The 12,476-nt window shown below is 39.2% G+C and overlaps 1 long non-coding RNA gene across 1 annotated transcript; it reads right to left on the reverse strand.

Annotated features, from left to right (window-relative positions):
- Window positions 1-6,697: 6,697 nt before the first annotated feature.
- LOC147329783 (uncharacterized) lies at window positions 6,698-11,430 on the reverse strand. Its single transcript, XR_015129217.1, has 5 exons — window positions 10,843-11,430; window positions 10,324-10,403; window positions 9,447-9,483; window positions 8,223-8,318; window positions 6,698-7,436 (listed from the first exon to the last, which is right to left on the reverse strand). It is a non-coding gene; the product is annotated as an uncharacterized LOC147329783 (long non-coding RNA).
- Window positions 11,431-12,476: the final 1,046 nt, after the last annotated feature.

Genomic DNA, 12,476 nt, shown 5'->3' on the forward strand with positions numbered 1-12,476 from the left:
TGAGTATATTTGTCAAGGCTTATCAGGCTGACACAGGCCTTAAGGTGATTTCAAGATTGTACAAGGGTATACAAGAGGTTAAGAAGTGGAATACTACCTACATCAAAAAAAAATGGGAAAATGAAACAAATATAGCAATATCAGATAACATTTGGTATGAGCAGTGCGCTTTTCAGTGGAGAATTTCTAGTTCTAATACATGGAGATGTTACGGTTGGAAGAGTATCTGTAGGTTTTTTATTACCCCTGCACAAAGTAAACATTATTTTAATCACTCTAATTGCTGGAGAAATTGTGGGGCCCAAGGAGTAAAACATTTTCATCTGTTCTGGTCTTGCCCAAGGATCAACATTTTTTGGGTATTGATCCACTCTGAGTTGCAGATTATTTTTGGTATGCAGCTTCCCTTTAATTGGGACGAACTTTTGTTTGGATATTTATACTCAGTAAATGTAGATAAAATGTCTAAGCAGTTGTATGGTATCCTGAGTTTGGCTGCCCGTAAAATTATTACCAAGAAATGGCTTAGTGTGAAAATTCCATCACTGGGTGATTGGCATGAGACTGTACATGGGATGTTTAAAATGGAAAGAATTACCTTCATTAAAAGACTCCAGTTTGATATATTTAGTGAAATTTGGGGTAAATGGAAACACTACATCCGGTTAAGGAGACCCGATCTTGTTTGAATCTCTGTAACTATATATGCCACATTTCTGAATCGTTATGTGTTTATATGTATATGTTAGTATGTATGAGACTACAAGTGAACACATATGTAAGTAGGTATGTGTATGTATGCTTAAGAATATGGGTGTGTGAGTGAATATGTGTGTGCGAGTACATACACACTAGAGGGTACACCCGTCTGTTTTTCTTATTTTTATTTATTTATTTTTTTATTATTTACGTCTGTTCTTGATTATATGTTTATTTTGGATTATTTGTGTTTATATAGGTTGTTTAATAAAAAGAGAATAACAAAAAAAAAAAAAGAATTATGACAACCTCAAAGAGAACTTTTTTCTAAGTATTTTTATTCATCTTTAGGCATGAAAAAAGATTTTTGAACTTCATTTTTTTAAACATGTAATTTTCAAATAGATTTTTACATGTCCACTTAGGTTGACAACATATGTTTTGACTTGTGAATTGGGTGTGGAGTGACACATCAGTGTCCAGTGTAGTGGCTTATGTGCAAGTATACCATCAACACTGACACAATTACAAGAAAACAGCCTTTTAATAGCTGTCCACTGTAGTGACCACTATGTGTGAAAGGATTAATTCAGTTGAAAAAACGCACATTGTTGGATTTTCAGATGGCTGAAGGATTTTCTTTTAAATAGACATTCTACAGAGTTATATGGTTGAAAATGGAACACCACAGGGGAGTATAGTGAGCCCTTATTATTTTCACTTATGGTTAAAGATGTGTATAAAATATAGAAGGTGGAACAGGGTACTCACTTTTTGCAGATGATGTGCAATGTGGACTAGAGGAAGGAATTTAAAATTTATTGTTAAAAAATTGCAGAGAGCTATAATAAAAGTTGAAGAATGGTCTCATAGATGGGGATTTAAGTTCTGTGTGGATAAGACTAAGTATGACTGCTACAAGCAACAGAACTGGTGCTGAAGTGACACTAAAGGTGTATGGTCAAGAATTAGAAAGAGTTCAGCAGTTCAGATTTCTTGGTGTGTGGTTTGATGAGAGAGATGCTTGGGCAGTATATAAATATAATAACTAAATGTAAAAAGGTTTAAAATATAATGAGATGTTTTGTAGGTACAGACTGGGGAGCAGATAGGTTGTCACTCAGAGCTATGTATACTGGTTTAATTAGATCACTGTTAGATTATGAAAGCATAGTATATAATACAGTAGCAGAGACAAGTGCAAAAAAATCAGACTGCATTCAGAACCAAGCTTTAAGACTCTGTACAGGTGTAACAAAATCAACCCCAACAGATTCTCTTCAGGTGGAAATGGGAGAAATCCCTCTTGATATCAGAAGAGAACAACTCACATTAAATACTGGGTGAAATTGCAAGGGAGGGACAGGATCACCCCACACAGGAAACAATTAAACCTTGTTGGCAGAAAGAAAAAATGGAGTCAAAGACTTTTGGATGGACACGAACCTGGAAAGCAATAGAAAACCAAATAGGTCAAATTAATAGCAAGTAGTCCCACTGCAAAGGTAGACCGTGTGTTTTTACACAGGATAAATAAAGGTAAGGGATTTATTTTAAATTCTCATACAGTACAGGATTATATTAATGATTTTTATGATTTTATATAGATCTATATCTATATAGATAGATAGATAGATAGTCAATCAAGTGGGTGTGGCATCCACTGTTCCAGATTTTCAGATAAAAGCAGGAAACAGGCTCAATAATGGACTCTCAGTGTACACAGGGGAAACGTTGGCATTATTGTTAGCTGTTCAGTGGGTGGAGGGGAAAAAAGCCATTATGGACAATAATCTGTAACTTAACAATGTCAGATGAATGAACACTCCCATGAGTCTTTGGGCTAGTGGCTCCTCCCCTTAGCCCGCTACCTAGACCCCACCTGAAGGGGTTAGTCAGTCCCCGACAACCCTATCACCCACAGAAAGTCTTTCAAATGGCCAGGAGTCCACCTTAGGCGAGCAGGTCGATTGAGGCCAGCAAGGGGAGAGTCATTCTGATTAGGACATGGAGTACAGCTGGCACCCCCTTCTCCAACAGCAGGTGACGCGAGTGGGTGATATGGTGCGAGTCTGTCGTGATGCAACACGAGCATGCACCTCAGATAACTGTGTCATGACATGACTTCCGCAGGCTCTTGACAGTGACTGCAAAGCTTGGGGGACACACCCTTCTTGCGGTCACCTTATCCCCTGGCACAGAGGCCAGGGGATAAGGTGACCGCAAGAAGGTGGGCCTATGACTTTCTGCCATAATCCTGCATAGTCCTGGGCCTGGTGAGTGTAATCATGGACCACTTGTAGCCACTCGCTGAGCCTCCTGAGGTAGTCCACATCTTTGCCCACCAGCAAACTCAGGCTCAGGCTGCTGCGTGAAGAGGGAACCACCCTTCTTCACTGGAGATAGTCTGAACAGCAGCTACACTTGGTGCTGCTTACCCTCGTTCCTCCACCTGGCCTCCTGGGTACTTGACGTTTAAAAGCCAGGTTAGGGACGCATGGTCCCGGAGGAGGAAGTGGCAGACATGCAAACATGGTTGGAAACGCTGTACTGCTAGTACTACAGCAAGCGGCTTGCGCTGAGTAACTCAGTGGATTTTCTTAGCTTGACCCAATGAAATAAGCCACAACACGTTCTCCATCTCCACCCTGAATGACACAGGACAGCCCCAACCCCGACATTGTTGGTATCCGTGGCAACAATGGCACTCCAGAGTATCAGGGTAGGCCAGAACTGGGGCTTTTGTGAAAGCCTCCTTTACTCAATCCAGTTGAAGGGCTGGCCCTTGTTGGTCAGGGAGTGGAAGGGGCTGGCAATGGTGGCAAACCCTTTGATGAACTGGCGGTAGTATAATGCTAGGCTAGGAAGCTCCGAAGCTCTTTGACGTTCAAAGGTGTCGGCCAGTCCTGGACTGCAGCCACCGTAGCTGGGTTAACGGCTAACCCTTGCTAACCCTTACTTTCCTTTGTTCCAGTCTCAAGTTGTCCAGACAACGAATATTCTATTCAATCACTTGTCCCTGTTCTTGAATCTCTTTCTCCAGTATGTGACTCAAGATGTGGCAGGACACTCCATCCTACTTGTGACACCAAGAAGTAGGACACCAAGAGAAGAGATCTCTGTCTCGTTCTTACGAGACAGATCTCTATTTTGACCTGCAGTTCCTGGGTTCCATACACTGCTCAACTACAGGTATTGAAACTTTTATTAACACCACCTCCAAACACAACAGTGGTCAGAGGTCATTAACTGGTACAGCAGTCTCAGTCATGGTGGCTGTTGCTGGCCACACTCGATACAGAACAAACAGCTGCAATAATGCTGTACATTAACAATAACAATGGTAGATTAACACAAGATAACTGGAATAGCTGTTACAACACTAACTTAACACGTGAATGTCAGATGAAAAGTTCCATGAGTTCTTGGGATAGTGGCTCCTCCCCTTAACCTGCTACAATATTTTCAAAGTGGTATCCAAAAAAACCAAATAAAATAAACTCACCTGAAATCTTAAAAGTGTTAGCTTTATTTTGATAGCAAGATTTATAAGCAATCTTGGTATACAGAGTTTGTAATTTCAGAGAAATACTCCATTCATTTTATGTCATGTTTGAAGAAGCTCAGAAAGCCCCTTGGTGTTTAACTGGTTTAAAAAGCAAAGCAAACATTAGTTAAACAGTTAATTAAGGCCTGACTTGTTTATAGGAAAGAACCTTAGCATTTTGATAATAAATTTAATGCTGATTCATGCACTTGTTTTGTAATTTGCATTTTGTGGGTTAATATTTACTAAATTATTGGTATTGAGAACATGAACCTAAAAAAAAAGGGTCAGTCTCAAGCAGGAATTCAGCAAAGTAAGTCTGCCAGCTGTTGAAAATGAGCAGGGAGAGATCAGGTCAAGAGCAGGGCACCTCCAGCCTCCTTTCATCAGGTCAGAAATCATTTAGGTGTATGTCTGAAATGTCTGATTTGTTATCTTTTTTTGTAGAGATATTTAATTTTTTTAAACAATTATATAGAACACAGACATGAAAAGAAGAAACCAGTTGCCCTGTAAACATGTTCAGGACTCACAGGCAAGTATAAGCTGCATGTACACAAAGAAATAAAAAGGAAATAGCACTTTGAATGAGTATATGCTGTTGTATGTTGATGTTGTACTAATACTTGGCAACTCGATGAACATTGTGGCCCCTTGATGGCCCATACTACTGACGTAGCCCAATAATAGAGACAGGTTGATCATATCCAAGGTTGAAGCATTAATTAATGGGAGGACTTGTTGAGCAGTCTTAAAGGAATATGGTCTTAAAGGCCTTAAAATTTCAATGGTGTTCAAACTGGCTGAACTTATTGTTGTATCTAAGAGATGGTTATGAATAATTTCTTTCTCTAATGGTTAAAATCTTATTTGTGAAGAAAATCATGAAATCATTACTGGTTAAGGTTAAAGGAATGCTTGGCTAAACAGAGAAACTAAGAGTGTTGTTTTTATTTTCTTCAATTAGTGATAAAGAGTAAGATGTTCTAGCTTTATGGGGGGCTTTTTAATAGAGCAAAAAACTATTTTTAAATTAATATTAGATTTTAATTAGTGAGATGCCATTTCTTCTCCAGCTTACTGGTTATCTTAATGTCATGCCAGGGAGTCAAGTATTTCTGATTTGATTCTTTCTTTTTCAGAGGAGCCACAGTATTCAGAGTCAAATGCAGTGAGGATGTAACTCTTTGATCATCTCGTTAATATAGTTTAGGTACCTGCTCTGTACTGTGTTGGCACAAGTTTAGTTACAGCACTTTCTGAAAGACTACTGCAGTGAGATGTATTCCCCACTGCTGTGTAATCCATACTGTAAATTTGAACATTATTGGGAAATGATCAGACAAAATAAGGTTTCTGGTGGAACCTGCATCCTGAACTTATGTGTTTGTGTGGAGTTCCTGAGTTCACATTTCAATTGGTTTTCAAATTTTTCCAGGACTCAATACCTCAACACCACTGCCATCACAAAAGGCCCAGCAGCAACTGTGTTCACTGCCAAAAAGAGACACCCTTCTAAGATGGTAATAGCCTTTTACTGCTCAGAAAGCTAGAGCATCAAAATGTAATCCCAGATCGTGTGGTATGCATGATAAACAGAGGTAGAAAAAAAGACACTACATCTTCTCTGTTAGCGTACCCGTGACCCAGTGTTTTGGTTTATGGACTTACGTTGTGGTGATCTGTTTAATTGTCTCGGTTTGGTATACAGCGGTCCCTCGTTTATGGCGGTAGTTACATTCTAAAAATAACCCGCGATAGGTGAAATCCGCAAAGTAGCCAACTTTTTTTTTTTTTTTACTATTATTATAGATGTTTTATGGCTGTAAAACCTCTAACTACACACTTTATAGACTTTTCTCCGACAGGCTCGAACATGTCCGCACTTTTCTCTATGGTTTAAACACTCTAAAAGTTCAAACCTTTGTAGAAAGTCCAGTATTATCGAATGAAAATTGCAAAATTGCACACAAAAGAAATTTGCGAAACAGCGAGGCCATGAAAGGTGCACCGCTTTATACCGAGGGACCGCTGTACACTGTAAACCCGAACAAGTTGACTGAACTTAAAACTTTTGTGGAAACTGATTACCTCAAAAGATTTAAGTACACAAACTCATCTCTTCTAAGTATGGGGGTACTCAAAATTTGTATTTATTGTTAACCTAAAAATTTAAAATTATATTTTATATTTTATAAATTGAGCTTTACTCAAAGACTGTATACTTTAATTTCAATATTTTTGTGTTTCTTGTAGTTTGTTATTTTGATGCAACACAATGCAATTATATTACAACCTAAACTCAAATTATCTGATTATTAATTAAAATATATTCATGTTTCAATGTTTGAGTGTATACACTCAAACATTGAAACAAATATCTATATATAGTAATAATATATAGTCTATATATAATATAGACTACTAAAAAAAAAAAGTACGGAAATTCAGTTACTTTACATTTTGTTTATTTAACATTTTTTCATGAAAATTTAAAAACATCACAAATGTTTTTATAAAACCACTAACATGGACATCGGCACCATAAAGGGAGCATTATAAATTCTGTGTAGAACATTTATCTTTTTATAAAATGACGACATCAGTCCTAATTGCATCTTTCTCAAAATACACAAAAATGCAAAACAAAAAGTCAAATACTAATCACTTTTTTTAAAAATAGAAATGAAAAACAATTTTTTAAAATGGGTACAAAGACGATCAGCTTCCAAATAACCAGATAAGGCAGTCAAGTATAGGAAAATTAGGTAAACTGATGGAGTTAAATCCACCCAAAGCCTGTAGTAAACTTAAAGTGCTTAAAGTGCTTCAAACAAAGTGCTCAGTAACAGAGTGCGTGTCCTAACAAACATTGCCTTATATTCCTTAAGAGCATGTAGCCAGGGGTTTCAGGGGTTTGCCATCATCAAGCCCCATGAAGATATTTTGGACTAAGGCAAATGTGTGAACCAGCTTCCTGGGGTAGTCTAAATGCAGAGCATAGATCAAGCCAAACAATAAAGCAAATGCATCTGCAAATCTGGGAATATCACGCATCACCTAGTCGCCTTTCACCACAACAGCCATGCTTGAGGAAGTAAAATGGACTGGACTGGGAAGCGCTGTCGGTAACCACAGTGAGAAGGGCAACTGGAGGGTCAATGAGGGTCGACTCATCCAATGCGTCCGCCTGGAATAGACACAGTATCAATGGTAAATGGCCTGTATTTGTATAGCGCTTTACTAGTCCCTAAGGACCCCAAAGCGCTTTACACATTCAGTCATCCACACATTCACACACTGGTGATGGCAGCTACATTGTAGCCACAGCCACCCTGGGGCGCACTGACAGAGGCAAGGCTGCCGGACACTGGCGCCACCGGGCCCTCTGACCACCACCAGTAGGCAACGGGTGAAGTGTCTTGCCCAAGGACACAACGACCGAGACTGTCCGAGCTGGGGCTCGAACCGGCAACCTTCTGATTACAAGACAAACTGCCAACTCTTGAGCCACGATCGCCCCAATTAAATAAGTAAGCTTAGTTTGAGAGAATGTGACAAGCATGACCTGTAATCTAGCAAAACATTCAGCAGTGTAGTGGGTTACTTTGTAACGAGTTAGGGTACTCTACTTTTTTTGAAAAATGTACATTAACGTGTTAGCTTCTTGCATTACATAATTTGTATTTTTGTTATTTTTCTTAAAAAAAAGTAATTTTTTATTTCATGACTTTATCTCAAAAAGAAACTAAATCTTGACTTCAGCCTGGTTTTTGGGCCACCTGCAGCATAGCCATAGTGCTGTGATACGCCTGTGCCCTGCTCCTGACCTGTGTGTGTGTGTGTGAGGGTTTTCTAAAGGGAGGGTATTTTGTTTGTACAATTTGGTAGCTTCTAGGGTATTAAATTGTATTTAAAAAAATCCATAGCATTTTATCTTACTGGCAGAATTTAAGTAATGCAAAAATACACTTACATTACATGTCTAAAAGAATTCTGGGTCCTCCTCCCACAGGTATACAGGAAGGGCACGAAGTACTGCAGTGCGTTTCACGTTGATATCAGGCGCCTCCTAAAAAGGGAAAAGAAAAGTTCCTTTAACGCAAAGTTTTCAGGTGTCATTCTTTGTGGAGAATACATGTTTGTGAAACTGCATGACATCAGACTCTACCAAATTTTGAAGACTTTTCTTTTAAGATACAACCTTTCTGTCTTATGTGACAGAGAGTCTGTTTCTTAATCATTTGACAAAAACCCTACACTGTCATGGTCCCCGTGCCTGCCCAGCCGGCCTCACAAGGCTACACTTGTGTTTTTTTTCTCTTTCTCCCCCTATCTCTCTGCCTGGGCGGAGCTCACAGCTGGCTCCCGCCCTTGGCTCTCACAGCTGTTGGCGATCAGCTGATTATCCGTCTTCTATTTGAGGCTGGGTCACAGATCCTCTCATCGCGGGATGATTGCGCTACTGACGTTAGTCTACCTTTCCAGCTCCCATGGTCTTACACCTTTATGCCTTCGTGATTTGTGAGTGATGTCTCCCTTTCCCTGTTCCAGCTTATCTTCCCGGACCTGTGACCTCCCCGCGGTACGAACGTGTGTGAGGACGTGAGCGAGCGTGAGAGAGAGAGAGCCTTCCCCTAATCCCCTGGAACCCTGAATTTCCCGTCACTGTATATATTATTTCACGGGTGTGTAAATAAATCGTGTTCTGAGACATCAACCTGCTCTGCGCTTGAGTCCCTGCTTTCAGCTCGTGACATACACAGTATTTTAAAATAGTGTTCTCCAGATCAGAGCTGTAATCTATATAGAACATGGGGTTCAAAGCAAGGAAACATTGTGTGTTTATCAGTGAAACTTTTAATTTGTGTTAATTTTATCATTATCAATATATGAAATCTTCACCTTAAGGGACTTAATGAATGGTTTCTTCTAAAAATTAGAAATGATTGAGTCATTTCACATCATATGAAAATATTAATTTTTAATACAAATTTGGCCCTACAAAAATGGAAACTCAGTAACAAAGATAATGGAGATTCTCTAAACACGAGCGAATATCACAGTAAAATTGTTGATTGTGATTTACACATTGGATGTATCCTCAGTGATTTGGTACAATTATACAACATTTTATAAGAACTGAACAACTGATGAAACAACTTACTTATGTGACCACATATGAAGTGTTATAACTTACCACAAAAGGTGAACTGTGCCACTGACCCTTGGTAGATCTGCACATGATAAAAAAAAAAAAGCATTATAAATACTAACACAGCTATTAATAATTAGGGGTACATTTAAGATGTTAATGTCACAAAATAAAATAGACTGGTAGAAAGAAGTACAAGGAAATGGTAATGGGGGGAGCCATGAAAATAGATCTTTTCAACATGATTCAGTGTGACAAAGCCAGGGCATGATTAAAAAAAAAACAGGTTGTCACGGTCCTGGGTCAGTGACCCAGTGTTTTGAGTTTCTTGTGCCTCTGAGTTTTTTGTATTATGTTCTTAGTTCTCTTTGTTGTCCCAGCTTGTTCTTTAGTGTAGTGTCTTAGTTTGGTGTTCTTGTATTCTGTTTAGTTCTGAGTATTTGGTAGCTGCCCTCTGTGTTTCTTAGTTGCTCTGTCTCCCCTGGTCTAGTTTGCATCTGTGCTAATTCCTGTTTTACTTTGAAGGTCTGTGTCTCATGTGAGTGTATCCTACGTTGCTCCCTTGTCTCGTCAGTTCTGATTTCTCCCAGCTGTGCTCTCCTTCTGTGTCTCATTCCCCTCGTTACTTCCCATTGTATTTAAACCCTGTGTTTCTCTGAGTCAGTGCTGCGTTGTCCCTCAAGCTGTGTGTTTCCTCGTGTGCCTCTCTGCAAGCTGTGAGTTTATATTTTCCCAGTTTAGTTTTGTATGCTCGTTTTCTGTGACCAGCAATTAAAGCTGTGATTTTGAGTTCATCGTCTGAGTCCTGCATTTTGGGTCCAACTCCTGCCTGCCGCACAGCGATTCATGACACAGGTCTTTTAACCTAAAAATGTTTTAATGGCCATGAAGAATGGTCTCTTCAATAGATCTTTCAACTTACCTGTGCTTACTGTCTCCACCTGAAATGAATTGCAGTCTGAATTTTTTTTTTCTTCTGTCTTTTTGTCTTTGGTCTTCAGCCTTGGAAGAAAAAATAAAATTGAAAACCTTATTAGCCCACTAAATATACAACACCTTGCTATATTTCAATTGTTTTAGATAGAAGTTGCCACTGCTAGCTAAGCCACATTTCAATGATGCTAATGAGAAGAAAAAAAACCTGCCGAACAATGAGGCTGTTGTTGTAAAAACGCCAACTTTCTTGCGTTGGCAAGGGGTCGTTAAAATATCACTAAGACCCTTTATGTGTGATTCTTAGTAAAACTGTTTTAATCGGTTAAAACTGTAAAACTGACGACATAATCTATGTTTGAAAAAGAGCGCGAACAACTATTCACCACCTGGGTCTGTGCTTTTTAACACAACAGCGCATTCGAAAACAAGTTATTGGCTGCAACATATTAATATACTTGCTTTTTTACGGAAAAAATAAACATAACGAAGGTTCCGTCTTACTTACAAGTTTCTCCAAATGTGTTCTCCAGTCGCTCGAGAAGGGCAGCCATATTGAACAGAATTTTCTGTCAACGTCGTTCAGGTTGGAGGGAAAACGTCATGACGTCCACATGCGGAGCTCGGGGGAAAAAAAACATTTACTCAAAAATCATAATTAAGAAAGCAGTATTTACTCTTAACTTCTAAGCCATGTACAATTATAACTGTTTGAATCATTAACCGAACAAAAGTTTTAAGTTCTTTCAACTTTGTGAGGAATTTCAATTGTTATAGCCACAAACTCTATAAGTCAGACTGTTGGGGTTTACAGTGTAGTTTAATTTTCTTGTGGCTCTTTGTTTCATGGTTTGTGTTTCTAGTTCTTAGGTACTTGTTCATTTAGTCTTTTGCCTTTCGTGTCCTGGTTGTCTGGGTCTTGCCTCTGTCTGTCCTCCCCAGCATCTCCTGTAAAGTCTCTTGTCTCCAGTCTTACTTGCCTGTTTTCCCAGTCACGTCTTTGTGGGTGTGTCCCAGTGTATGTGTCTCTCATCCTCTCTTGTCCCTCACTCCCTCCCCCTCTCCTGTCCATCGGTCTGTTCCCTGAGTCCACAGCTCACACACAGTGCTCCCTGACATTGTCATGTGTTCTGCTGAAAAGTAATTTGGCTACTCACTGCTCAAATTGGATAATATTGCCCACCTCACAGAGACACAAACATTATAAAGGACTCATCACACCCCGGCCATAATCCCTTCCAGTTGCCACCATCAGGCAGGTCATTCATCCAGACTTAGAGTTTGGAGCCACTTTGATCCATCTCAACACTATCGTACACTGTACAGTATCCATTTTAAGAGATGCTCATTTTTTCGTGTTACTTATTATATATTATATCAGTTTACATTTGTGTGAATGTTGTGATTGTGTCTCTTGTATCCACCAGATGGTGGAGCAGCACTCCTAATTTCATTGAAGAAGTGCTGTTTCAGTGACAATAACGGGAATAAAATTCTATTCCTATTTCTACTTCAATATCTACTTTAAAGTAACATGTCCACCACTTTTTCTTACAAATAGTGCGATTCCTGCAACTTTGTTATTGCCACTGGGAACAACTTTTGGCTTCACCTTACAACATCAAAGCTCATTGAGGTAACTCCAGTTGTGATTTGGTGCTAAATAAATTTGAATTGAGTTGAACAGCTTCTGGTACTGTTACACTGTGGTGGAAATATTAGTTCAACAAGTGAAACACATGATATGGTATTCCCACTGGGACCAAACCTTTCCGTCTTATTGCCAAAGAAACTCGTATTGACCATGATGACAGCAGGACAGATGGTTATATTTCCCCCTTTAAGCTCTGTGCTGCACCCGTCATGATCACAGGTCTCCTTCCAAATAGTATTAGCGGTGTACTCAGCACCGTTAATTGTTCATGTCAACAGCGCAGCTGTCCACTTGCATTGTTGCAACAGACTGGTGCCATGACATGTAAGACTATGACCAATTTGATAAATGATAAATTATGTAACAGTAAAATATCACACATCATTTGTAAATAGACTCTCCAGTGCAGGGATCGGTTTGGGGTGATTCTGTTAGCATTACTGAGACTAACATTCAATCAAATGAGAACAATGGCTCAATCAGGCTTC

Source organism: Aulonocara sp. 'chitande type north' Nkhata Bay, linkage group LG5 (genome assembly GCF_057382095.1).
Source record: "Aulonocara sp. 'chitande type north' Nkhata Bay isolate Kocher_YH1m ecotype deep benthic linkage group LG5, A_spYH_male_GT1.1, whole genome shotgun sequence".
NCBI lineage: Eukaryota > Metazoa > Chordata > Actinopteri > Cichliformes > Cichlidae > Aulonocara > Aulonocara sp. 'chitande type north' Nkhata Bay.